This window comes from Balaenoptera physalus, assembly GCF_965194825.1.
Source record: "Balaenoptera physalus genome assembly, chromosome: 6".
Taxonomy (NCBI): domain Eukaryota; kingdom Metazoa; phylum Chordata; class Mammalia; order Artiodactyla; family Balaenopteridae; genus Balaenoptera; species Balaenoptera physalus.
In genome coordinates, this window is record NC_138885.1 from 72,177,547 (window position 1) to 72,204,626 (window position 27,080).

At 36.0% G+C, this 27,080-nt stretch overlaps 1 protein-coding gene across 6 annotated transcripts in view; it reads right to left on the reverse strand.

Moving 5' to 3' along the window:
* SESTD1 (SEC14 and spectrin domain containing 1) overlaps positions 1 to 27,080 on the reverse strand; it is a 210,829-nt gene that overhangs the window by 101,406 nt on the left and 82,343 nt on the right. Inside the window, exon 1 of one of the 6 annotated variants that reach the window (XM_082466712.1) lies at positions 26,850 to 27,030. The exons of 4 other annotated variants lie outside the window; for them this stretch is intronic. The gene's annotated coding sequence lies outside the window, so the exon portion shown is untranslated. Of the gene's footprint in view, positions 1 to 17,816; positions 17,879 to 26,849; positions 27,031 to 27,080 lie in introns of those variants that run through there. One more of the 6 variants, XM_082466713.1, reaches the window with a different exon arrangement.

Here is a 27,080-nt window from a genome sequence, read left to right on the forward strand (position 1 = left end):
ATGAAGAGAGGCATTTTATAAAGCCTTCTTTATGCTGAGCCAACTCTAAATTTTGGCTTTTAGAAATGGCTTATTTAACTTTACTACATTTATAGCCTAAGTGAGTTTTCGTTATCTATTTTCAACACTTGGAAAAAGTCACTATTTAAATGAACACTTTTTCATTTTCTGAAATTGCATCTTCACTTTTATTACAGCATTCACCATCAGCCCCTCCTCCACCTCACTTTCTCATTTTAATATCTATAAATACTTTCCAGTTCCTAGTTCTTTCTTGCAATATTTAGATGGCTCCTGATTCTAGCACCCACATCTCACTTGTCAGGTCATCTGATCTGTAGAATCCACAGAACAACCACAGAGGAAACTTTGGGATTCCTCTGGACAGCCAAAAAGAAGCTTTTGACAGCAAGTATTTTAAATAATTGAAGCAATATCATGTCTGCCATCAACTAATCCTATATTTTGGAAGGGAGACTATGGCAACAGCAATTAGAAAGAATACTACTTTTTTGTTGGAACACACTACATACAAAATCAAATTTTTTAAAGTGAGAAACTGTTTACTTTACAGAAAAATGATTTAAGTTTAAAAGGGCTTTCTTGAAGTGGCCCCTGCTTCTAGTACAAAGCATACCAGTTAGGCAGGAGGCAACAAAGCAGCACTTCCCATTTTTAATGACTTCTGTACTGTTTGTGGAAGCCCTGAAAATAAGCAGAGGCAGAAGGGTGTTATAATTAAGAACTAGAGTCAGACTGACCTGGGGTCAAATCTTAACTCTGCCCCTTATCAGCTGTGTGACCTTAAGCAGGTTGCTTTACCTCTCACTCTGGTTTTAGTACCTAAGAGGGCCCAGTTGCCATTCTGTGTAGGGTGAAATACCAGCTTTCAATAAATCCCATTTTAGCTTAAGCTCATTACACTGGCTTCAATGCTTAAAATTAAAGGGACTAAAAATAAGACAATTATCCTTCCTGAACTCCATCCTTCAGATCCTCCCCGCTCCCAGGAATCTTCCTTGATATCAATATCTATCAACCAACCACTGAAGCAAATTGAGAGACACACAATCCTTTCACCTACCAGAGGTAGGTACTCTGCTACAGTCGGTACTCTGCTACAGTAACGGAGGAGGGTACTCTTAAATTAGTATTCTTGTAAGTCCCTAAAACATCAGCCTTGCTCACATAAATGCAGAGGCATGAGCAATTTTCTTCTCTATAAAACTACTACAAAATTAAATCAGAACAATTACACTGATGAAAAATACCCCCCCAAATCAATAACAAAGCAGAAAATGTTAATAAACATTCCAAACTCAATTGTATCTCCTTAAATACAAATTTGGTATACGAAAACACGTTGGATCACAAATTAAAACCGAAAAACAGAACAAAAGCTAACAGAAATGAAAAAAAAGAGGTGAATGAAAAAGATAAAATTCTATCAGAATTGAAGACCAAATTGCAAGGTGCTCAAGAAAAAATTCAAATAAAAACTTAATAAAAGACACTGAAGAAAACAGGAAAAGAATCAAGAGGATGAAAATGAGATAAGTAAAAATAGAGAGAAAGTTTTTGAAATGGAAGATAGACAAAGAAGATATAATTATGTGTAACGAGTCCCCATAGAAGAAAAACAAAACATTAGAATATTTAAAACTACAATCCAAAAAAAGCTTTTCAGAAACAAAAGTCCCAATAATACATATTAAAAGGATCCAGTAGGTAGAAGGGAAAACTGACCTGCTACAATAAACTCTAAGACATATCCTAATGAAACTATTAGACTTTAAAAATAAACGGGAAAATAAAACAGAGGAAAAGGGTCAAATAACTTATAAGGGCAAGAAAATTAAGACTGGCATCAGATTTATCAAAAATGACATATAAAGCAAGGGCACACTGTAAGCAAGGAAACAAAGTGTGAACCAAGCTGTCCTTCCAGTACCAAGGCTATAGAAAAACAACTTTACATATGCAAGAACTCAGGGAAAATTGTGCCCACAAGCTCTTCTTAAGAAATCTACTAAAAATTGAGACATATCTACCAGTAGGTGACTGGGAAACCTCAGCAAAAGACTGATGGTGAGGATTTAACACATTTAACTGTAGAACTAAGAGCAAAACAAAGTTGCAGTTAAGTTTGAAGAGAAAGTAGACATAATTCAACTAAAAACATGGGAGAAGAGAGAAAAAGAACACAAAATAAACTCACTGATTGTTCAAATAGCAATAGGTAAGAATCAAAGCACACCATTAAAAACTAAAATAAAGGATAGTAGAAAGTTAAACAAGGAAGAGGACATTTTAAAAAGGCATAAGTACACAAGTAGCTACTATAATAACAAAAAACAATAAATCCAAAATACCCAAAGAAATTTTTTAAAGGGAAGTGCAAAGAAAGCACATCACAAAGAAACAAAGAAAAATATAACATAATGCATACAGTAGTATATATATAACATAAAATGACAAAACTGAGATTGAGCTCAACAGTCATTAATAGAAAATGATTTTTTAATACAGCTTATAAAAAAAGACCTAATTAAATGCTGTATGCAAGAGATAACCTAAGAAAGGAGGGGCAAGATAGGGGTAAGGGATTAAGAGGTACAAACTACTATGTATAAAATAAGCTACAAGGACATACTGCACAACACAGGGAATATAGCCAATATTTTATAACAACTAAAAACGGAATATAACCTTTAAAAATTGTGAACCACTATGTTGTACACCTGAAACACATAATATTGTACATCAACTATACCTCAATTAAAAAAAAAAGATAACCTAAAACAAGGTAAATCAAAAAGACTAAAAATTAAAGAGATAGGTAAAAGCATATCTAAGCAAATAAAAACAGTAAACAAAAAGCAGTAGTGATCCTGATACAGAAGAATTCAAGTCAAAAAAGCATTAAACGTGACAAAGAGAAGCAACATTTAATGTTAACTGCCATATTACACAATGAAGATATAATAATTAAGAATACTTATGCTTCAAATACCACAGCAATTACCTTTAAAGGCAGAAACTACAAGGGATGCAAAAAGACTCAGAAAAAACAACTTTAGTAATATGTAAGACTAACACACACTGATGAACTTAACTGAGAATATAAACAACTTACATAACATAAAACGGTAAATCTTATATATCAAACTTTATACCCCGATAATAAAAACTTCTCCTCAAGTGGACCTGAATACTGACCAAAAATATGGGGGGTGGAGGGGGATCATATGTAGGTCTTAAAGAAAGCAACAGTATATTTCATGAAGTAGAAATAATGCAAAGGCTGATCACAAGTCTAATAAAATTAGACATCACTAACAGAATCAAAAATACAAGGGCATTCTACTCCAAAATTTTTAAATTGTCTACTATTAAACAACTTGATTACACAAGTAAGTATGAACCAAAATTACAGATTTTCTAAAAGATGATACATTTAATGCACTGAAAAGAGGAAAATCTATACACTTGAAAATTTATATCAATAATAAAAATAAATTCCTAATTCAAAAAGAACAAAATAAACAAAGGAAAACACAAGCATGGAAATAATAAAGATTTAAAAAGAAATTAATGAGGTAGAGAATTTCTAAAAATTTATCTAATTCACAAATCAAAATCTTAGACTTTTTTAAATTAAGAAAACAGACAAGGTTAATCCAGAAAAAACAAAAGGAGAAAACATAAATATACAAAATAAGGGGGAAGATACACTTTCAACCATATAAAAACAAATATTATGCAAGATTATTCATTGCAGTATTACTTATTATTGAAAAATACAATTAGAAATAATGTGAATGTCCAAAGTGTAAGAACAGTTGAATTAACAGTTGGTATAGCCACACAATGGAGTACTATGCAGCTCTAAAAATGAATGGAGAGCCCTATGAAATAATATAGATATCCAGTACACATAGACAAGTGGAAAAAGCAATGTGCAAAAGAATGCCTGCAGTGTGCTACTTTTTGTGTAGTAAAACAGAGGAAAGAAGAATATATATATGTATATGCTCATCTTGTGCAAAGAGAAACAAAAGATAAAAGAGAAACTTAGACTAATTGCCTATGGGAAGTATGAGAGAATGGATGGAAAGGATGGGGGACTGGAAAAGGAGGAGAAGACATGGGAGGGATGACTAACATTTCTCTTTCTGTATAGTTCTAAATTTTGGAACTATGTGAATGTTAAAATAACATTTGTCAAAAATAACAAAATTAACAATGATGAGAGAAAAAAAAAGAACCCTAAAAGAGAAATCAAACAGAAAGAAATGTCTCTAATGGCATTTCAAATGACAAACACAATTACACTAAAGAGGAAAGGGGGAAGGGAGAACTAACCCAAGTAACTTTTGAACACAGTATTTTTAATAATACTCTCAGGCTATAAACAAACACACAACATTGTAAAGCAACTATACCCCAATGAAAAAAAAAACAAAAACAGAAAACTAAATAAACACTGAATTCCAATAAATGTTTTGTTTTGTTTTTCACAGTGTTAAAGATTAGCAATTCTGAATTACTTTCTGTGTATTCTAGGGTTGAGCAAATAAATAAGTAAACTGTGGATAATGGGAGCCGGAGTTCTCATGGTCAAAGAAGAGAGTTACAAATATGTAAAGTGGGGAGGCAGGCTACAATGAGCCCCATAATGATGGCTGAAGAAAAGTAATATGTACTCATAGTTTTCACTTAATATAGGTATGTGTGTATCCCCCAGCTCCGCCCACTGAGCAGGCTCTGGTGGTTGATTTTATGTCTCAGGTGGCCCAGAGTGACCAGATGTTTGATTAAACATTATTCTGAATGTTTCTGCAAGGATGTTTTTAGATATGATTATAACATTTTAATTAGTAAAGCAGCTTGCCCTCCATATTATGGGTGGGCCTCATCCAAACAGATGAAGGCCTGAACAGAACAAAGAGACTGACCTGACCTTCCCCTAACATGAAAGAATTCTCCAAGTAGACTGCCTTCAGATTTAATCTGCAATATCGGCTCTTCTTGCCTGATGGCCTTGAAACATTGGTTCAATAGACCATCAAACATTAGTTCTCCCTGGGTCTCTAGACTGCCAGCTCACCCTGTAGATTAGACTTGCCAGTCTAATCACATGAGCCAATTCCTTATGATAAATCTCCTTATACATATTTCCTATTGGTTCTGTTTCTCTGGAAAACGCTAACTAATACAAGGGTCTAAAAATCCATGACCTCTCAGTAGCAATGAGCACAGTGCCTAGATCATGATTTCTAAGTACTACTGCCACTAAAATGAATCAGGGCTCCTTGAAAAAATGGTAGATTCCAACACTGGGTAGGGAAAGTACAAAAGAATTCTGAAACACCTTGTTGCCAGAACAGAAGGAAGTGCTCAAAGATTTATGGGTACATGTCAAAAGTACACAGCGATTCAGGTAAAAATTATTATTGTGTGTTAAAACTATTAGGCAAAATTTTAGGAGAAACAGGATATTTACAGAGTCTCAAAGTATTTCCCCAAAAGATACCTATTAACTACAAAGGGAAAAAAAGTAATTTTATAGTGGAAAAAACTGGAGGACACTACCATACCAGGTGATAAGAATTTACATCACCAGTAACGAAACAGTAGTATGGACCTTCAGATATGATACACTGATACACTTTTGTAGTATTCCAGCCAAAAATGCATAACCTAAATCTAATCAGGAGGAAACATCAGACAGACCCAAATGGTGGAATATTTCTACAAAATAATTAAACTGTAGTCTTCAAAAATTTTTTATCAAGAAACACAAAGACCAAGGAAGTGCTCCAGATTAAAGGAGATTAAAGAGATACAGCAATTAAAAGTAACAAATGATCCTAGACTGAACTATACCCGGAAAAAAAATTTTTTTCTCTTTTACTCAAAAGGACATTAGGAAATTCAGCAAAATTTTAATTAAGCTTATTTAGTGCTCTATCAATGTTAATTTCCCAGTTTTGATGACTGTACTGTGGTTATATAAGAAAATAACCTTGTTTTTTGGAACGTGTAAACTGAAGGATTTAGGAGCAAAGGGCCATAATTTAGCAAATTACTCTCAAATGGTTTAGAAAAAAATATTTATTTATTATTTTATGAAGAGCGACTGTAGTAAAAAGTTAACATTTGGGGAATCTGGGGTGAAGAAGAGGATAGGGGAATTCTTTGAATTATTTCTGCAACTTTTCTGTAAGTCTGAAATTATTTCAATATTTTAAAATTAGGTAAAATTACAGTAGTATCTGATAATAAGCTTTCCTACATTATTCTCCTACAATATTTGTGCACCCACACACACATATTATAAAAACCAAAGCCAAAAACCTAAGAGAGGTTTTTCTTTTCCTATACCCTCTATACAAATGGCTACATAACCTGCTGACTCTATCCTCTTCTCTTCAACAGCACTATTGATTCAATTATTGTATAATTTCTAAATGATTTCCTGACTCCAGACTCTTCACTTTCACACACTTGCAAAATTAACCACCTCACTACTCTACTTTAAAATCTTTAATGGTCTCCATGGCAACCCTTTTACAAGACTTAAGTCTTCTCCATATCATGCCCTTTCAGCTCTACTTCATGCCCTTCTCATCAGGAAGAAAGCAAGTGCAGTTCTCTGAACCTGCAATGCTCTTGCATTGCTTGTGCTCTGGCATATGCTATCTATGCTGAAATATCCTTATCTATCCAGTCAAAGAAATTCCTATTTATTCTTTAAACCTTATCTTAGCTTCACCTTCTCTGTGAAACCTTCCCTGACACAATACACAATGTGAGGGTGAGTAACCATTCTCTCCCTCCTTAGTGCTACTATTTTATCTTATACTATCTCTATTACACTTATCACACAGTGTAAGTCCCATTCTAAGGTGAATGAGGATTCACTGACAGAGGAACCAAGTCATATTTATTTTTGGAATTACTTAGAATACAATAGGTTCTCGAGGGTAGAAAATGTTAGGAAAGTCTTTATCTACATGATGAAAAAATAAAAGCTAAAAAAAAATGAAAATATAATTTTAAGACTAATATACCTTTCACAGGGAGATGATATATGCTTTTGCTTGTTATTTAATATAAGTTAGAACAAGCCCTAGACTTAATATTTTGCACTCATCTTTGGAAAACAAATAATCTGATGCAGTATTCCAATTTTTTATTTTGTGTAGTTTGTTAAGAACACTGTTGTTCACAGCCTTTTAAGTTATGAACTGGGACTAAAATAAACTTATGTATATGAAATAATACAAAACCAAAAGTACTTTTACTTTATAATACTTAAGCGTAAGAATCATCTTTTTGGTCTAAGTGCTTTAAATGCAGTAATTCCTGATTTAAACTCAATTCTACAAAAATCTAATCACTGCTTAATCTTATTTTTCTTGATATAAAACTAAGCCAATTATATAATTTTCTATCAGAAAGAAATTTAAAGGAAAATACTACAAATGGTTCACTTGCCCTCCTTTCCAATATATACATTACAGGGATAAATAAAATTATTTTCTAATCTTAAGAAATGGATCCTTAAATTATTAATCATATAACAATACATGTGAAAGATTCCATGAAGAAAATGCTATTACATACAAATATGCAAAATCATAACTGTTATTGATGTCTTCTATACCTCACCCGCCTGGTTTTCCTGATGGCTTTCTGATGGTCACTTTATCTTAAACTTTTTTGGGGACCTAGCCCTTGTTTGCCTTGCCCTTCCTACATGTTTCTTTCATAACCTATATTTCCAACTATAAAGTTTAGCACCTTGTAAAAGTATATGCAACTATACTCTAATAAAGATGTTAAAAAAAAAAAAAAAAGTATATGCTCCAGAAGGTCAGAGACCGAGCCAATTTTACTATCTATTATGCAACTGCCCCTTCCCTACAAGTGCCAAGTACAGTGTCTAGAGCATAGAAAGAGCTCAATAAATGTAAAAGAAATGGCTGAGTTAGTCTGGAGATATTTTAAGTGGTACATTTTCACAAAGATTTAATTTATTTTCTTTAGGAATAAGGAAAGTAATTATTTTCCATAAGAAGCACTGGTAATCAGACATGTGTGCCAAAAATGGCAATAGGCATACTTTCAGTAGCATAAAGAATAAATTCAAAATTTCCCCTCAGTGTTTGGGAGTACAGAGACTTCCCTTAGCCCTGCTCACCAGACAAAAGAGTCCATGGGAGTTGGTACCTTTATTTCCTACCAGAAGGACCAAGATACAGCCATGGTAAATAAAGTTTGAAATGAATCTATATGTATAAGGATACTAATAAGCCTCTAGAAAACTGTTGCCATAATGAAAACTAATGTCTTCTCTTGATTTTCCCTTAGATATCCTAGAATCATTAATTAAATTCCTTCAAAATTCTTAGAATCCATTAAAATATACATTAAATAAAACATTATTTAGAAAAACAGAAGATCTGACAAGTATTAATATTAATTTGACAATGAGCCAATACCTTTGTCACTGTCATTCATTAAAATTAACATAGTATAAAGTATCAGTTCTTTTGTAGTCCCCTCAGTCATGCCAGTTCCTGTATGAAACTAGAAACTTACTACTTAATAAATTACTAACTGTAGGAAAAAAGTCAGTGTTATTTTATAATTCTTTCTGTATCTTGCTTATAGAGGTCATGCATAATACAGTAAACTGAGTAAGTGTCCCTAAAATAAAGAACGAACTAGAGCACCTAATTTCTTCTTCCTCAGAGGAAAGGCTTTGTTGTCACAATAGTTAATTGAATTCTTGTCTTTGATCCTATTTCTTTGCTCTACATTCTCTATTAACTGACCTCTTTTTTCTTTTTCTTCCTTTGACTTGCCTTTCTTTCCTTAGCTGTAACCACTTTTATTATTGAAACCAAGTAACCTTTAACCTTTTTAGTCAAACATACTAACTACCTAGATGTCAAATGTCTACACCAATTTTAACATAAGACATTCAAGAGTGCTATACTTACTAATCACTACCAACATCTGATTTCTCTGCTCTAGTAGCAAATTCCTTGTTTACAACTAGCTAAGATACTATATTCTTTCTATGTATCTTAAGTGTTTGACAAAAAATACTCAAGGTCAGTCTAGTTTAAATGGACTGTATAACAGGCTGCTTCATTATCTTACTGTTCCTACAGCCATCTTTTTAAAAAAATCAATAGTGAATTAAAATAAATCTTTGAAAAAATCTTAGTAATTTTAAGTGCCTAAAGAAATATTTTCACAAAATGTTGTCTTCTCTTTGCAAACCAGATCGTATTTCATATAACATGCAACATGGTTTTTAAAAATCTGCTAAGGTAAAAACTGAAAGACAAAGTTCAAAGCTGCACAGCTGGAAGCATCCTGGGACAAAACTTTAAAGTGACTGGAATCACTGGTGTTCACTTACATTTTTTAATAATCTGACTCTAGACCAGTGGTTCTCAACCCAGCTATGTATTAGAATCACTTGGGGAGCTTTTAAAAAACATCCACTCCAGGCTAACTGAATCAGAATCTCTAGAGTCTGGACCTAGGCAAAAGAATTGTTTCAGAGCTACCCAACTGACCATAAATATGCAGTTAGGATTCCAAACCATTGGCTACGTCTTTATAATTATTAACACAGACTAAAATACTAAGGCATCATTTAGCACTAATAGCATTTTATTCTGAAAGAACTGTCATTCAACTAAATGTAAATCTTTAAATTATCTAACAGTATTCCAACATTTAAGTCCATTATTCATCAAAGAGTAGGTCCTCCACAATCATTTGTTGGTGATGCAGATATTTTAACAATTAAAATTACAACAATCCCTTACTTTAGAAGGAATATGTAATTATTATAATACAGAACATATTATTTTGACATTTTACAATAATTCCAGCTTCAAATTCTCTGGAACAACTGATGATGCAGTCACCAGTTAAGGTGATGCATCACCTTAAGATGAAGGATCGGGGCATTTCAGGCCAAAGAACAAATTGGTGAAGACCATGCGATACAGACAATAGGAGTACAGAATCTATTTATAACAGAGGGAAAAATTCAGTATGACGGTGTGACGGAGACAAACAGGAGTAGCTGGAAATGGGAAGAAAAGCTAAGATTGTGCACAGATTGGGAAGGTCTCTGACAGACTAAGGAACTTAGATATTCATCTACAGGCAATAGAGAATCATTGGAGGTTTTTAAAAAGGAATGACAGGATGTTCTACTTCCAAGATGATTGAATAAAGGTACTTCACCCTATTCCTCCCACTAAGTGCAATTGAAAGCCCTAGACATTACACATAAAATAAACATAAGAAGTCTGTGAAAGGTGGACAGACGAAGGCAAATGCTTAGGAACCTCAAGACCTGAGGAACAAGTCAGTGGTGAGATCCCTGGGTTTTCTTTTTGCCTCGTGTATCTCAGACTTGCAGCTGAAAACCTGGCAACACCAAGAGGCAAAGACAGGGACTTCCCTGGTAGCACAGTGGTTAAGAATCTGCCTGCCAATGCAGGGGACACGGGTTCCAACCCTGGTCCAGGAAGATCCCACATGCCGCAGAGCAACTAAGCCCGTGTGCCACAACTACTGAGCCTGCGCTCTAGAGCCTGTGAGCCACAACTACTGAGCCTGTGAGCCACAACTACTGAGCCTGCATGCCACAACTACTGAAGCCCATGAGCCTAGAGCCCGTGCTCCACAACAAGAGAAGCCCCCACTCGATGCAATCAGAGAAAGCCCGCACACAGCAATGAAGACCCAACGCAGCCAAAAATAAATACATAAATAAATAGATTAAAAAAAAAGAGGCAAAGACAAAAAAGCCCCAACAAAAGCTTGCTCTCTTTAGCCAAAAGACCAGGTAGGGACAGTCTAGCAAGACAGAAAACTTTTAGACAGTAACGGTGCTACTCTAGCTAAACACTACACAAAAAACCATGACCCCACTCTCATCCATGCCAACAAAGGCTGAATGGGGAGCCTAGACTTCCACCCTCACATGGTTATAATGAGGCATACCCAGCAGAGTGGTGTCATAGAAGGCCAAGGAGGAATTCAAGACTTTCATCTGATAATGAGTCCCCACGTCCCCATACTCCCCCATCCTTGTGTCAGTGGAGGCCACATGGAACGCTGTTAGAATTATCTGACAAAGATCTTAAAGCAGCCATGATGAAAATGCTTCAATGAGCAATTATGCTGAAAAGTAATGAAAACACAGAAAGTCTCAAAACAGAAACAGACAATTTCAGCAAAGAAATAGAAGATATAAAGAAGGACCAAATGGAAATTTTAGAACTGAAAAATACATAACTGAATAAAAAAGCTCAGTAGATGGACTCAAAACAGAATGGTGGTGACAAAGGAAAGAATCAGTGAACTAGAAGAGAGAGAGTAGAAATTACCCAACCTTAGTAACAGAAAGAAAAGAGTGAAAAATAAACGAAGGGATCCTCAGAGACCTGCTTGACTACAACAAAAGATCTAATATTTTTGTCACTGGAGTCCTAGAAAAAAAGAAAAAGGGACAGGGGGTGACTGAAATAGTACTTGAAGAAATATGGCAAGAGACATAAACCTATAGGTTCAAGAAGCTGAGTGAACCCTAAACTGGATAAACGTAAAGAAATCTATGCCAAGTCACATCATAATTAAACTTTTTTTTTTTTTTTTTTTAATAATTAAACTTTTGAAGACTAAGGACAAAGAAAGCATTCAGGAAAAAACCAAAACCTTTCCTACAAGGAAAAAACAACTCAAATGACAGTGATTTCTCATCAGAAACTATGCAGGCCAGAAGGAAGTGGCCCAATATTATTCAAATGCTACACCCAGCAAAAATATCCTTTAGTCATGAGGGGGAAATCAAGATGAAAAAAACTTTTCATCTTTTCAGATGAAAAAAACTAAGCCAATTTGTCCCCCACAAACTAACCTTAAAATAATAACTAAAATAAGTTCTCTAAACAGAAAGAAAATAATGAGAGAAGGAACTTCCAAATATCAGGAAAGGAAAAGGAAAACAGGAAGCAAAAATATGGGTAGATATAAAAGACTTTCTTTGTCCTCCTGAGTTTTCTAATTATGTTTGATGGTTGTTGAAGGAAAAGTTACAACTGTCTGATGTGGTTCTAAATGAATGTACAGTAAACATTTCAGGACAATTATATAATAAAGAGGGGAGGGTGCAGGGATGTAAAGAAAAGTAAGGTTTCTATACTTCACTCAAAATGGTAAAATGACAACAGTAGACTGTAATAAGTTATGTATATATAATATCTATAGCAAACACCAAAACCAATATATAAAGAGATATATCCAAAACACAATAGATAAAATAAAAATGGAATTCTAAAATATGCTCAAGTAACCCAAAGAAAGAGAACCAAACAGAGAAAAGAAAAACAGAGAGATAAACAGAAAACAAAAAATAAAATGGCACATTTAAGCCCTAACAAATCTAAAACTACATTAAATATAACAGCCTAAATGCATTAAGACATATTAGCAGAGTGAATTAAAAAATATAATCCACCTATATGATGTCTACAAGAAACTATATGTCTATAGGAAACTCACTTCAAATATAACTATAAAGGCAGATTGAAAGTAAAAGGATGGAAAAAGACAAATCATACAAACATTAACCAAAGGAAAGCAGGAATGGCTATATTAATATCAGATAAAGTAGACTTCGGAGCAAAGAAAATTATCAGAGACAGAGAAGCATATTGCAGAATGATAAAAGGGTCAATCCAACAGGAAGACATAGCAATCCTAAATGTACCAAATGACAGAACTGAAAGATATGTGAAGCAAAAACTGAAATAACTGAAAAGACAGACAACTCCACAATCATAGTTGGAGACTTCAACATCCTTCTCTCAATAACTGATAGAACAGCTAGACAGAAATCAGCAAGGATGTAGAACTCGAAAACACTGTCAACCAACAGGATGCAGTAACATTTATAGAACACTCTACCAAACAACATCAGAATACATATTTCTTTCCAAAGGCCCATGGAACATATACTAAGATAGACCATACTACTAAGGCAAACCCTGGGTCATAAGGCACACCTCAACAAATTAAAAATAACTGAAATCACACAGAGTATCCTCTCTGACCACAATGGAAATCAAACTAGAAAGCAATAATGGAAAGATAAAAGGAAAACTCTTCAACTACGTGGAAACCAAGTGATACTCTTCTAACTAACCCATGGGGTCAAATAGGAAGTCTCAAAGGGAATTAAAAACAAACAAACAAACAAACATTGAACTAAATGAAAATAAAAATACAACGTATCAAAAAATGTGGGGGACTTCCCTGGTGGCTTAGTGGTTAAGAATCTACCTGCCAAGGCAGGGGACATGGGTTCGAGCCTTGGTCTGGGAAGATCCCACATGCCGTGGAGCAACTAAGCCCATGCACAACAACTACTGAGTCTGCACTCTAAAGCCCGTGAGCCACAAAAACTGAAGTCCGCGTACCACAACTACTGAAGCCCGCATGCCTAGAGCCCATGCTCCACAACAAGAGAAGCCACCGCAATGAGAAGCCCGCGCACCACAACAAAGAGTAGCCCCCGCTCGCTGCCGCAACTAGAAAAAGCCCGCGTGCAGCAACGAAGACCCAACGCAGACAAAAATTAATTAATTAATTAATTAATTAATTTAAAAATGTGGAACACAGCTATAGTGCTGAAGGAAAAATTATTACACTAAATGCATACATTAGAAGAGGAGAAATCTCAAATTGGTAAATCTAAGCTCCCATCTCAAGAGAAGAGCAAAAAACCTTAAGAAAGTAGGATAAAAAAGGAGCAAAGAAAAAAAAAAGAAAGAAACACAAATTACCAATATCAGGAATGAAACAGGGATATCACTATAAACTGCAGACAGCAAAAGGATAAGGGAGTACCATAAACACCTCTACACACTTTAAATTGACAACTCAGACTAAATAGGCCACTTCCTCAAAAAATACAAATTACCACAATTCACCTAATATGAAACAGATAATATGAATAGCTCTTCAAAGGTCATCAAGGAAAATACATTTATAAGACTCAAAAAAAAAAAAAATCTCTGAGCCCAGATAGTTTTCACTGGATAAATCTACCAAATGTTTAGAGAGGAATTAAAATCAATTCTACACAATCTATCTCAGAAAACAGAAGAAGAGGGTACACATCCTAATTCATTTTCTGAAGCTAGTATTACTACCAAAACCAAAGAAAGACACAAATATAAACATAAGAATCCTTAATGAAATAATAGCAAATAATATTCAGCAATATATAAAAAGATGATAATCAACTGGGGTTTATTCCAGGGATGCAAAGCAGGTTCAATATTCAAAAATCAATGTAATCCACCATATTACCAGGATAAAGGAGAAAAATTCCATAATCATATCAATTGTTGCAGAAAACACAACTGGCAAAATTCAACACCCATACATGATAAAAAAAAAAAAAACTCTTAAAAAACTATGAAAAGAGGGGAACACACTCAACTTGATAAAGAGCTTGTACAAAATAAACCTTACAGCTAACATACTTATGGTGAAAGACTGAATGCTCTTCCCTATGATAAGGAACAAAGTAAGTATGTCTACTCTCACCGATCTTATTCAATATAGCACTGAAAGTTCTAATCAGTGCAATAAGACAAGAAAAAGAAATAAAGGGAATACAGATCAAAAAGGAAGAAATAAGACTGCTCCTCTCTGCAGATGACATCTAGGTAGGAAATCCCAAGGAAGCTATAGAAAATTCCTAGAACTAATTAATGAGTTCAGCAAGGTTGCGGGATACAAGATTAACACACAAAAACCAACTGTATTTCTATACACTAGCAATAGCATGTGAACACTGAAAAAAAACACCATTTATAATCACCCAAAAAAATAGAATACTAAGGTATAAATCTAACAAAACATGTGTAATACTTCCATGCTGAAAACACAAAATGCTGATGAGAGAAATCAAAGGAGATCTATAAAACAGGGAGAAACATACCAGTTCATGGATTGGAAGACTCAATATATCAATTCTCAAGACATCAATTCTCCCCAAATTGATACTGAGTTTCATGCAATTTCTAACAAAATCCCTCCCATCAAGATTCTTTGTAGATGTAGAGAAGATTATTCTAAAATTTATATAGAAAGGCAAAGGAACTAGAATAGCTAAAGTAATTTTCAGAAAGAATAAAACAGGAGGAATCAGTCTTACCAGATTTCAAGATTTATTATCTACCTATAGCAATCAAGACTGTGACATTGGCAGAGGGATAAACACACAGTTCAATGGAACAGAACAGAGAACCTGGATATACAACACAAGTATGCCCAACTGTTTTTTGACAAAGGTTCAAAAACAATTCAATGAAGAAAGACAAATGGTGCTGGAGCAATTGGATATGCATAGACAAAAATAATAAACCTTGATCACACCTTATACAAAGATTAACTCAAAATGGGTCATGGACTTAAATGTAAATAGAAAACTGTAAAACTTTTATTTAAAAAAAGTTTTCTAAAACCTAAGGAGTCAATTTTCAGGATCTAGAGCTAGGCTAGACTTGATACCAAAAGCACAATCCATAAAAGGAAAAACTGAAAAATTAAGTCATCAAAATTAAGAACTTTTGCTCTGTGAAAGACCATGTTAAGAGAATGAAAAGAAACTACAGAATGGGAAAAAATATTTGCAAACCACCTATCTGACAAAGAACTAGCATCTAAAATATATGAAAGAATGCTTGAAATTCAACACTAAAACAACAAAAACAACAAACAATCCAAGCAGAAAATGAGCAAAAAACATGAATAGACATTTCACCAAATAGACATTTGACCTACAGATGACAAATAGGCACATGTAAAGATGCTGAATATTGTAAGCCACCAGGTAAATACAAATTAAAACCACAGTGAAACATCACTACGTACCTGTCAGAATGGCTAACATTGAAAGTCAAAAAGCAAATGCTGACAAGGATGCAAAAAAACTAGATTATTCACTGCATTAGTCTGCTAGGGCTGCCATAATAAAATACCACAGACCGGGTGGCTTAAGGAACAGAAATTTGTTTTCTCACAGTTCGGGAGGCTAGAAGTCCAAAATCAAGGTGTCAGCTTGTTTGGTTTCTTTTGAGACCACTTTCCTTGGTTTGCAGATGGCTGACTTCTCACTGCATTCTCACATGGTCTTTCCTCTTGAGTGTGCATATCCCTCAAGGATGTGTGTCCAAATTTCTTTCTTATAAGGACATCAGTCAAACTGGATTACGACCCACGGTAAAGCCCTCTTAATCACCTCTTTAAAGGCCCTATCTCCAAATACAGTCACACTGTGACATGTTTGGGGAGTTAGGGTTTCAACATATGAACTGGGGGGGGGGACAATATTCAGCCCATAATACACATGCGCTAATGTAAAAGAGTACTGCCGCTCTGGAAAACATTTTGGCAATTTCTTTTAAAAAGTAAACAAGGAACTATCATACGACCCAGCAATTACACTCCTGATCATTTTTCCCAGAAAAATGAAGACTCATGTTCACAAAAAACCCTACAGACAAATGTTTACAGCAGCTTTAGTCATAACAGCCAATAACTAGAAACAACCTAGAAGTCCTTCAATGGATGAATGTGTAAATAAACTGTGGTACATCCATACTATGGACTACTACTCAGCAATTAAAAAGGAACAAACTACTTAAATATGGAATAACTTAAATGAATATCCAGAGAATTATGCTGAATGAAAAAATCAATCCCAAAAGGTTATATACTGTAGATTCCATTTATATAGCACTTTTGAAATGATAAAATTATAGAAATGGAGAACGGATTAATGGTTGCCAGGCATTAAGGAGAAAGGGGGTAGGTGGGAAGGAAGTAGGTGTGGCTACAAAAGGGTACTCTTTATGTCTTGCTACAGATGGGTGGAAAACTTCACTGAAACCTTTTCCCACTTTCTAATATTTGAATGATGTGCTCCAAAATAAATTAGATAACAACGATCAAACGGGTGGATGGGGAGATATTAGTTACCACATGTGGAATGATTAAGGAGGGCAAGGCTCTGCGCTAATCCAGACTTATCCCGGCTCCAACACTGTGCTTTACTTCGCCAGGCTGCACTCAATTCTTAAATGTCACCCAAAGTTAACAAGCACAGTGTCTAGCACGATCCTGCACAAAAGATGTATATTATAAAATTACCTCTCCTCTTCTACCAACATTCTTATTTCCTTAGTATCTGATCTCATTCAAGAATTAATGAGAAAAGCAATAATTATCTGCTTAAATGATTCACACTAAGGTATAAGTAACTGATAGGTTTAAATATCGTCACAATGTACAAAAGCAGGTTACCTCAAATGGCATTTTAACAAAAACTGTATGTTTAAGATAGAATTAAACTGTAGTCCGAGTGTGGTCATCTGTTTAATTCAGATGCCCTAAAACATCACTCCCCATCCTGATCTTGGAGTTCTTAGGTATTTTGGAAGTAAATTAGATACAAATCCTAAATTCAAAGTAATAGTAATAGCTTCCATCTCACCACAACTCAAGACGCATGTCTGGTTAGCTGCCTGCCCTACAGGGAGGAAATATTTGTAATAGAGCTTTTAATTGTCTGTGAATAAAGATAATCCAAGACCGGTGAAACTTGTAAAAATCCATGTTTGTTTTCTCAGCTGCCTCTACGCGTCCCTTTCTCCTGCCTTCTAAGTTCTCTACCACTCCCAGTGCATCCTTCATACCTTCTGCTTTCAGGAGGCCATTATCTTCCAGTTTCTCCAAAACAGTAAAGGACTTCAGCAAGGGCTGAACTCAGTCTTTCAACAGAGTTATTTGTAGTTTAAGGCAGCCAGGAGAAATGTTCGCCTTTTGGTTGACCTGGATTGACTGTAAGCCTAAGGGCTTCGTTTGTTTTTATTTTGCTGAGTCCAGTACGAAAACTGCCTTAGTACTGATACCACGCCTGGGGGGACTGGGTCAAAAGAGTTAATAGGTCACTTTTAGAGCTCTCCTTTGCCCTGTTCACTCTATTAACCTTAATTATTCAGAAGCCAAGAATCTCAAATTCCTAGGATTCAGATTCCATTTTCAGGCTGTCTACTACTCCCTTCTGGTTTGATATCCCTTTCCTTCTTTCGGAATGGTGGTCATTTTCTCAGAATGGTGGTCATTTTCTCCTGCCCCTCAACTCCTAGCAATCTGTTCTCATGCCCCAGGGTTCTTGCAGCCTCCAGTGTGTGAGAGGTAAAGAAACTATGAATGTCTGGAGTGGGTAGGCTGGGCTCATGGACTCCCAAACATGAAACTCAAACTAAGAAAAAGAGCAAAGGACCATCACCCCACTACCACCCACTTCCAGCTAATGTAAAGTAAGGTTTAACACTTTTGTTTTTTACAGTGTAGTTGTGGGGGATGGGGGGGTACTTTAATGATAACAACAACTGTGCACAATACATGATATCAGAAAAAACTACCAGCTGGCAGTGACTGTACACACTGGGGAATGGATGGAGGAAGAAACACTTCTACAACTGGATGTTAACGTTAATTACAATGACATGTTGTGACCTGCTTTTAATTTCTGCCTAATCATTACACAACATAATAAACATGCATCTCATAAACGATGTGTCAGATTAACTTTCAGTTTTATTTTAATGCAACTGCAGCCTTTTCTTCCAACCTCCACCCCTGCGGCTTCGCTCATTGCTGGCTGCAAATGTAAGATGGAGATTCCTTCTAAAACAATTAACAAGACACCATGCTGCCACACTGGAAGAGAGGCCAGCAACTGGGTGTCCCACTTTATAGATTTGTCCACCTTGCAACAGCCGTACTTCTTCTAGTCTCTCCCAGGTCCAAACTATGCCTTTTCTAGTTACTCTAATTATTTTCCCCAAACAACAATTTTTTTTTTCACTTCCCAGCCTATGAAGCACAAGTTGTTTCACAACCAGCAGCATCAAAATCTAAACTCTTAAATGGCTCAATGAAAAGATGGTCAAATGAATTCAAAATATGAGATATGCATCAATGGATTGGCAAAGATCAAATAATTTGGTAAAAGGGACACAGAAACACAGATGTTCTCATATATCCCTGGTGGATATACAAAATGGTTCAACCTCTATGGAGGGAAATTTGGCAATATCTATCAAAATGACAAATGCAAGTACCCATTTGTAGGAATTTATCTTATACTATACTTGCCGGTCCCACCATTGTGTTGAAATAACAAGTTATTCATTGCAGTATTATTTTAAGGACAAAAAAATTAATAATGATAATAGCAAACACTTATCTAGCACTTAGTATAGTGCCAAACACTGTTCTAAGCACTTCACACATATGCTCATTTAATCTTCTGAACAATCCCATGAGGCAGGTGTTATTAACATCCATCTTGTACAGATGGAGAAACTAAGAGGCCAAATAAAATTAGCCCAAGACCACATAGCTAGTGTGAGCCAAGATCTGAGTAGCTCCAGAGCCTACTATCTTAACTATTATAATACACTAAATCATCTAAATATATATCAATAGGAAAATAATTGACTAAAATATATGATACATCCGTCTAAAGGAACATTACATTTTTAAAAAGAAAGCTCCTTAAATTGCCCCTCCCACTTTGAGGATAGGTTAAACTTAGTGACTCACCTCTAAAAATAAAGTACGGAAAGGGAAAAACAGCAATTTTACAGTGGAGAAACCTGGCAAACACCACCTTAACCAAGAGATCTAAGTTAAACATCACCAGTGATGTCTTGTAAATATCAGGTAGTACTCCCTTGCTGAGACATTGAGGAAGACAACTCAACTTTGTGCAGTATTTCCAAAAATCCATAGCCCCATTCTAATCATGAGGAAAACATCAGACAAACCCAAGCTGAGAGACAGTCTATAGACTGGTACTCCTGAAAACTGTCAAGGTCATTAAAAACCTTGAGAAACTGTCAAAGGAGACTAAGGAGAAATGACAACTAAATGTAATTACGGAATGTTGGATGGGATCATGGAACAGAAAAAGAACATTAATGGAAAAACTGGTGTTATCCAAATAAACTCTGGAGTTTAGTTAACACTAACGTACCAATGTTGATTTCTTAGTTTTGACAAATGTACCACAATAAGATGATAATATTAAATAAAGGGAAATGAAACTGGATGAGGTGTATATGGAAACTATTTGCAACTTTTCTGTAAATCTAAAATTATTGGGGCTTCCCTGGTGGCACAGTGGTTAAGAATCCCCCTACCAGTGCAGGGCACATGGGTTCAAGTCCCGGTCCAGGAAGATCCCACATGCCGCGGAGCAACTAGGCCTGTGCGCCACAACTACTGAGCCCGCGTGCCACAACTACTGAGGCCCGTGCACCTAGAGCCCGTGCTCTGCAACAAGAGAAGCCACCGCAATGAGAAGCCCGCACACTGCAACAAAGAGTAGCCCCCGCTCGCCGCAACTGGAGAAAGCCCGCCTGCAGCAACGAAGACCCAATACAGCCAAAAATAAATAAATAAATAAATAAATAAATTTATTTAAAAAAAAAATTATTCCAAAGCAAAAAGTTTATTTAAAAAAAAAGAAGGAAGAAAGCTCTTTGTGCACTGATATGAAAAGAATCTCCAAGAAGTGAAAGATGTAAGGTAAAGTGAAAGACGTAAGGTAAAGAATAAAGGACTTCCCTGGTGGCACAGTGGTTAAAAATCCACCCGCCAATGCAGGGGACACGGGTTTGAGCCCTGGTCCGGGAAGATCCCACATGCCGTGGAGCAACTAAGCCTGGGCGCCACAGTTACTAAGCCTACACTCTACAGCCCACGAGCCACAACTACGGAAGCCCGCACACCTAGTGCCCATGCTCCGCAACAAGAGAAGCCACCGCAATGAGAAGCCCGCACACCGCAACGAAGAGTATCCCCTGCTCGCTGCAACTAGAGAAAGCCCGCACGAAGCAACAAAGACCCAACGCAGCCAAAAATAAATAAATTAATTAATTTTAAAAAAAAAGAATAAAGTGTATATAGTATGGAAGAAGCAGTATGTGCATAGGTACAGAAATATCATTTGTGTAAAATGGTTGGGAAAGCACATACGTATACAAAAAATATTTCTGGAAGGATACGTAAGAATCTGATAACACTGGTTGACTTCGTAGAGAGAACTCTGTAGCTGAGGAACAGAAATAAAACTTTTGATTGTGTCCTCTTGCACTTTTTAAATTTTAAAACATATGAGTATATTACCTACTCAATTAACTTTTAAAATTAAAAGTATGACAAGGACCTGAACTCGGGCAAAGCCCTGGAAATAACATAGGGGAATAATTAGAATTTTAGGAGATTAAAAAAATCTAATCTCCTCCACCTACCAGTTACCCACACCCCCTTCCTCACTTTTCCCACCAACCTCATTTCTCCTTATGCAGTGAGAACATTTTATTCTAGCCAAACCAATCTGACTCCCAACCCCAACAAATCAGCTTGTTTCCCAATTCCTTATCCCTCCCAGCAAAACCTAGCTCTTAAATTAAAAGTCACCCACCTATTGAGCTATTCAGCATCCTGTAGAGTCTGTCTGTAACACGGATGGCAAATACAGACACTCATGCCATCACTACTCCTACATCCATGACAACAACACTGCTCAATGATCACAGGAGCCTTTCCCACTAAACCTACACACTGCCTCCAACTACTTCTTAACGCGGTCCTCCGTGCAGCCATCATTATCAACCAAAGCTGGCCCATGAAATAAAACCTATTCGCCATACTACTCTCTACTATATTGATCTGTTTGCCTTGATATGTTCCTTCATGAATTTCATAGACATTCATTTACATATACCCCTATTTCGTTCTGAAAAGGATTAATGAGACAAGAATACATGAACTACAAAAAGTTAATAGATTTAAAATATTAGCAGAAGAATAAAGAAAACACCAAAAATGATGCCACGAAAAAAGCTGAAAAAATGTACAGCATAAAACCTATATGCTTACTTTGGGGTAGGCCACAAATCTGGCTCTGGCTTTCTAACAGCCATCACAAAAAGAAAAACCCAGTCCACAGCCCAGGAGATAAACAGAAAAGTACTCAGAAGAGGAACTATTCTTGGTACTTAGGCCAAACAGTAATTTTCACAAAGCAAAGAGAACACTATAGAAAGAGCAAGACATACAAGATACACAACTACCAGTTTTCAAAGAGTTGGGATGTTTCTGATAGTATCCATCAGGAGAACCTACAGTGTCTCACCAAAGCCCAATGCAGCAAAACTAATTTTACAAGGAGCGGACACAAGCTTTAAGAACTCTCTGTGTCCCTTCACTTGGTCTCCTCCTTCATTGCCTCCCTAACTAAATATAAACTCTTTGAAGACTAGAACCATGTTGTGTAACTCTTATAAAACTCACAGTGTTCTGTATCCTGCAAAACAGCAAGCATTCAGTATCAGTGAGAATTTACTGAGAGCAATTCAAGCCTATTCTGAAAAAATTCTCTAAACATAGGAATTCCCACTCCTACTAAATAGGATAAAAATGATACTGAAGCCTCAAGGTATAATCTCTAAACCTTCTATACCATTACTGAATCGCAATTTAATTTATGATGTCTCAACAGCATTTTTTGTTTTGCATATCCCTGGCACAATGCTTGCAGAAATGCCAAATCAGTATCACTAAATCTGATCAAATAAAATGGCAACCCCTATAAAATGAAAGACAATATTACTATCTTTCAAGAATATAAGCAATAGCTCTTTACAAACCAGCTGACAAAGGCAGTTTCAGTTTTTAAATGACTCTGCAAGTCCTGTAGCAGACAATGAATTATAATGCAGATATTCTCTACTTCTTTCCAAGAAACTGTAGTTTCTGTAAAGGCCAAACTGCCAGAGAACTATACTTCCCAGCTCTTCCATACATACGTCCATTCATAAATACACACACACACCACTATCAAACACTGGTGTAAAGCTTATCTTTCCCTTTACAACCACTCCCTACCCTCTCTTCTTTACCTGGTCAAACTGGAAATGAATGAAGCTTAATAAATTATTTAGGTAAAGCGATTATGAGCAACACAAGTATTAAGAAACTTAAATTACTACTCTTAAGCAGAGGCATTAGGACACATTAACAATCTCTGTATTTTATTAATGGAAATCATTAATAAATAAACAGTCTCATCCTACATTGGTTTAGCTTTTTTAATACACTTAGTATTTCAGTTTGCAGAATGCTCGTCATTTGGTATTCCCCGCATGCAGGAGAACACTCTACCGTCCCGGGAGGGGATAGCTGTAATGAGTGAAAGAACATGGACAGGACTGCGGGGTCCACCAAATGGACCTCAAAGCTAATTCCTGTGCCTTTGTTTCTTCACCCATAAAACTGAGAAATGACAATCATCTCTATCTGATAAGATTATTGAGAGGATAAAATGAGGTAAGATTTGTAAACTGCCTAGTAAATTGCATGTAAAATAGATCCTCAATAAGTGTCAGTTCTCTTGCTCTTTTCTTATAGGTAAGGAAACAGAAGGAGCTTAGCAGGTGACTGGTCCAAGGTCAATGCCTAGTCAGTGTAATACTTATGCTAAAACTGTAACTTAAGGACTCTTGCCACTACATCACACAGCCTTAAAATAACAGAACCCAATACCTCATGTTCATCACTGTTGGGCACTCATTACATGAAAAGAAAAAAAAACCTAACAATTTGTACACCTATTAGATGCCAAGCACTATATTAACCTCTTTCCTCATGACTACCTACAAAGTAGGTGTATTTATCCCATTTTACTGAGAGAAATTAATTTATCCAAAGTCACAAGGCTAATAAGTGATAATGCAAAATTAATCCAGGTCTGTTTACTACTTTCCCCTACTATCCTGCCTCAAAAGCATACAAGTATTTAAAAATAACTGTCTACCAAAATTATATTCTAAATGGCCTGGAAATTTTTATAGATCCTTCCAATTTATTAGTGGAAAGTGTCCCTGGCGTCACCATCCTTTCTCCTTAAATTTGTTCTTGTTAGGCTAAAACAATTTACAGTAAGCTCAGTGACAAATTTACATTTGTATAGCATATTACAGATTAGTGTTATAAATTTTTTCAATCTTATTAGATGCAACAACAGAGGTTTTTCATATATTAGCTCACATCTCCTTTAATACTTTCAAGTTTTCTGTGATGTAGAGATTATTACCATTTTACAGATAAGGAAACAGAAGTTTGAAAAAGATAAGTAACTTGCTTAGGTTATACAATTAGTAAGAGCAGGACTCTACCTCGGATCTCTCTAAGAGAAAAGCGTATATACTCCTGCATCCATCGATTCATTTAATCATTTGCGTTTGTCAATTTACTCATCAGAGCTGGGGGAAGGGACGTGTGTGGGGGAAGGACTTGTTTACCAAAAATGTAACAGAAAATAAGGGCCAAACCTTGATAAAACAATAAAAACAGGAAAATTCAGAAAGGTTGTCCCAGATCTCTTCCTTCCCTGCAAGGTTGTCAGGTGATTGCCAATAAATGTTTACAGGGCAGTTTCAACTATTCCAGAGCACAGAGGAAAAAAGGAGAGTTTCCCAATTCATTCTTAGAGGCTAGCTTAATCTTGACACCAAACCACTCAAGAATAGTAAACTAAAAGTGAGACATAAATATTATGTTTATCCTTTGTGATTATAGAGGCAAATGTCTTAATTTAAGTGAAAAACAAAGAGTTATGTGTAGTATGATCTCTTTTATATAAGAAAAACCACTGAATACACATGTATGTACTGAGTATGGCATACAGGTGTATTCAGTGTGTATTTGTACATATATACACATAAATGCAAAGATACAGGTTTGGAAATATAAACCCCAAACTGTTAACAAGGTTACCTGAGACAGAATTGGTCTTTGGGGTGAAGGAAGGGAAGGGGACAAATAGTGAAGTGAGATTTTTTACTTTTACTCTATATACTCCTGTATTATTTGAATTTTTATGATTAACATATATCATATTTGACAATTAAAATACACAAATGAAAAGTAGGGTCTAATAGCCATTTGATGTATCTCCTCTAGTTGTTATAGTGAAAACTAATTCTTTTATTCACTCATTGGGCATTCATTTATCTAACAAACACTTAGGGTACAATCCTACATGTGGGCACTGAGCTAAGCAAGCACTTGTGCCAGCCACCAGGTACTTAGAGCCTATTTTTTTAATCCCAGGATGGAACATGTACTTCCTTCCATAAGACAGTGTTGTTTTAAGTCAAGTTCTAATTTTTATCATTTATTATTTTTTAGGTCATATGCCAAGGATAAGAAATATTTTCTTTATCTAGAATGTGTACTGCCTTTATTCTAAGAAAGCGTACTGGATAATATTTATTGAATTTTTTTTTTTTTGGCTATTAAAAAATGCATTTGTATTCATTCATTCAACAAAGGTTAGAGTACCTCTTATGACATGTCTGAGCACAATGGTAGACAATGGATATGCAAAGATGAATAAATAACATGTGGCCTCTACCTACCCTCTAGGGAACTGAGAATTTCACAAACCTGCTATGTCTGATACAGAGTAAGTAGCACATAAAAACTGAAATATATACCTTAGTAATCCTGCACTTCAAAGTGAATCTGGCAAACTGCCCTGTTCAAAAATAAAAGTTAATTTGCGTAACCCAGAAATATCTTAATGTTTATGAAAACTGTGAAATTATTCAATTACTCTAAGGTTAAAAGGTATAAATTAGTGGGAAAATAGAGAACATGGAAGCTCCAAGGGAATAGACAGTGCGATGACTCAGTGAACAGTGGGTTCTAGAATTAGCTATGCCAGTAAGAAGCTGTTACTAGGTTTGTTTCCCCAAAGAAAATACGGAAATCATATCTACCTTATTAGGACAGGAGAAATCAAAGAATTTATTCGAAAAAGTATAACAAAACCTGGAGAACATGAGGCAGTGTGGCCACAACACCTGCTTTTTGTTGTTGTTTGGTCTCATTTATTTTCCCCCTACTCTGTCAATGATTAGCCAAGCAAATCTGCAAACACAGTTTAACTTCTGTATGCCTCATAAAGTGGCAAGAATGCAGGAAGCAGAGTCAGAAGACCTGAGTTTACATTCAGACCCTGACTCTTATTAACTCCATAAGGTTAAAAAATGAGCAAATTATTTAACCTCTTTGAACCTTAGTTTCCTAGCATTAAAATAGGGATAAACATTTTACAGTGTTATTTCAAAGACTAAATGAGAAAATACGTGTGAAAACATAAACTTACAAACTACGAATTTGGTTCAAGATGGCAGAGTAGAAGGACGTGCTCTCACTCCCTCTTGTGAGAGCACCGGAATCACAACTAACTGCTGAACAATCATCAACAGGAACACACTGGAACTCACCAAAAAAGATACCCCACATCCAAAGACAAAGGAGAAGCCAAATGAGATGGTAGGAGGGGCAAAATCATAAAATCAAATCCCATAACTGCTGGGTGGGTGACTCACAAACTGGAGAACACTTATACCACAGAAGTCCACCCACTGGAGTGAAGGTTCTGAGCCCGTCAGACTTCCCAACCTGGGGGTCCGGCAACGGGAGGAGGAATTCCTAGAGAATCAGACTTTGAAGGCTAGTGGGATTTGATTGCAGAACTGGGGGAAACAGACTCCACTCTTGGAGGGCACACACAAACTAGTGTGTGCATCGGGACCCAGGGGAAGGAACAATTACCCCACAGGAGACTGAACCACACCTACCTGCTAGTGTTGGAGGGTCTCCTGCAGAGGCGGGGATGTGGCTCACCGTGAGGACAAGGACACTGGCAGCAGAAGTTCTGGGAAGTACTCCTTGGCGTGAGCCCTCCCAGAGTCCACCATTAGCCCTACGAAAGAGCCCAGGGAGGCTCCAGTGTTGGGTCACCTCAGACCAAACAACCAACTGGAGGGAACCCAACCCCACCTATCAGCAGACAAGCCGATTAAAGTTTT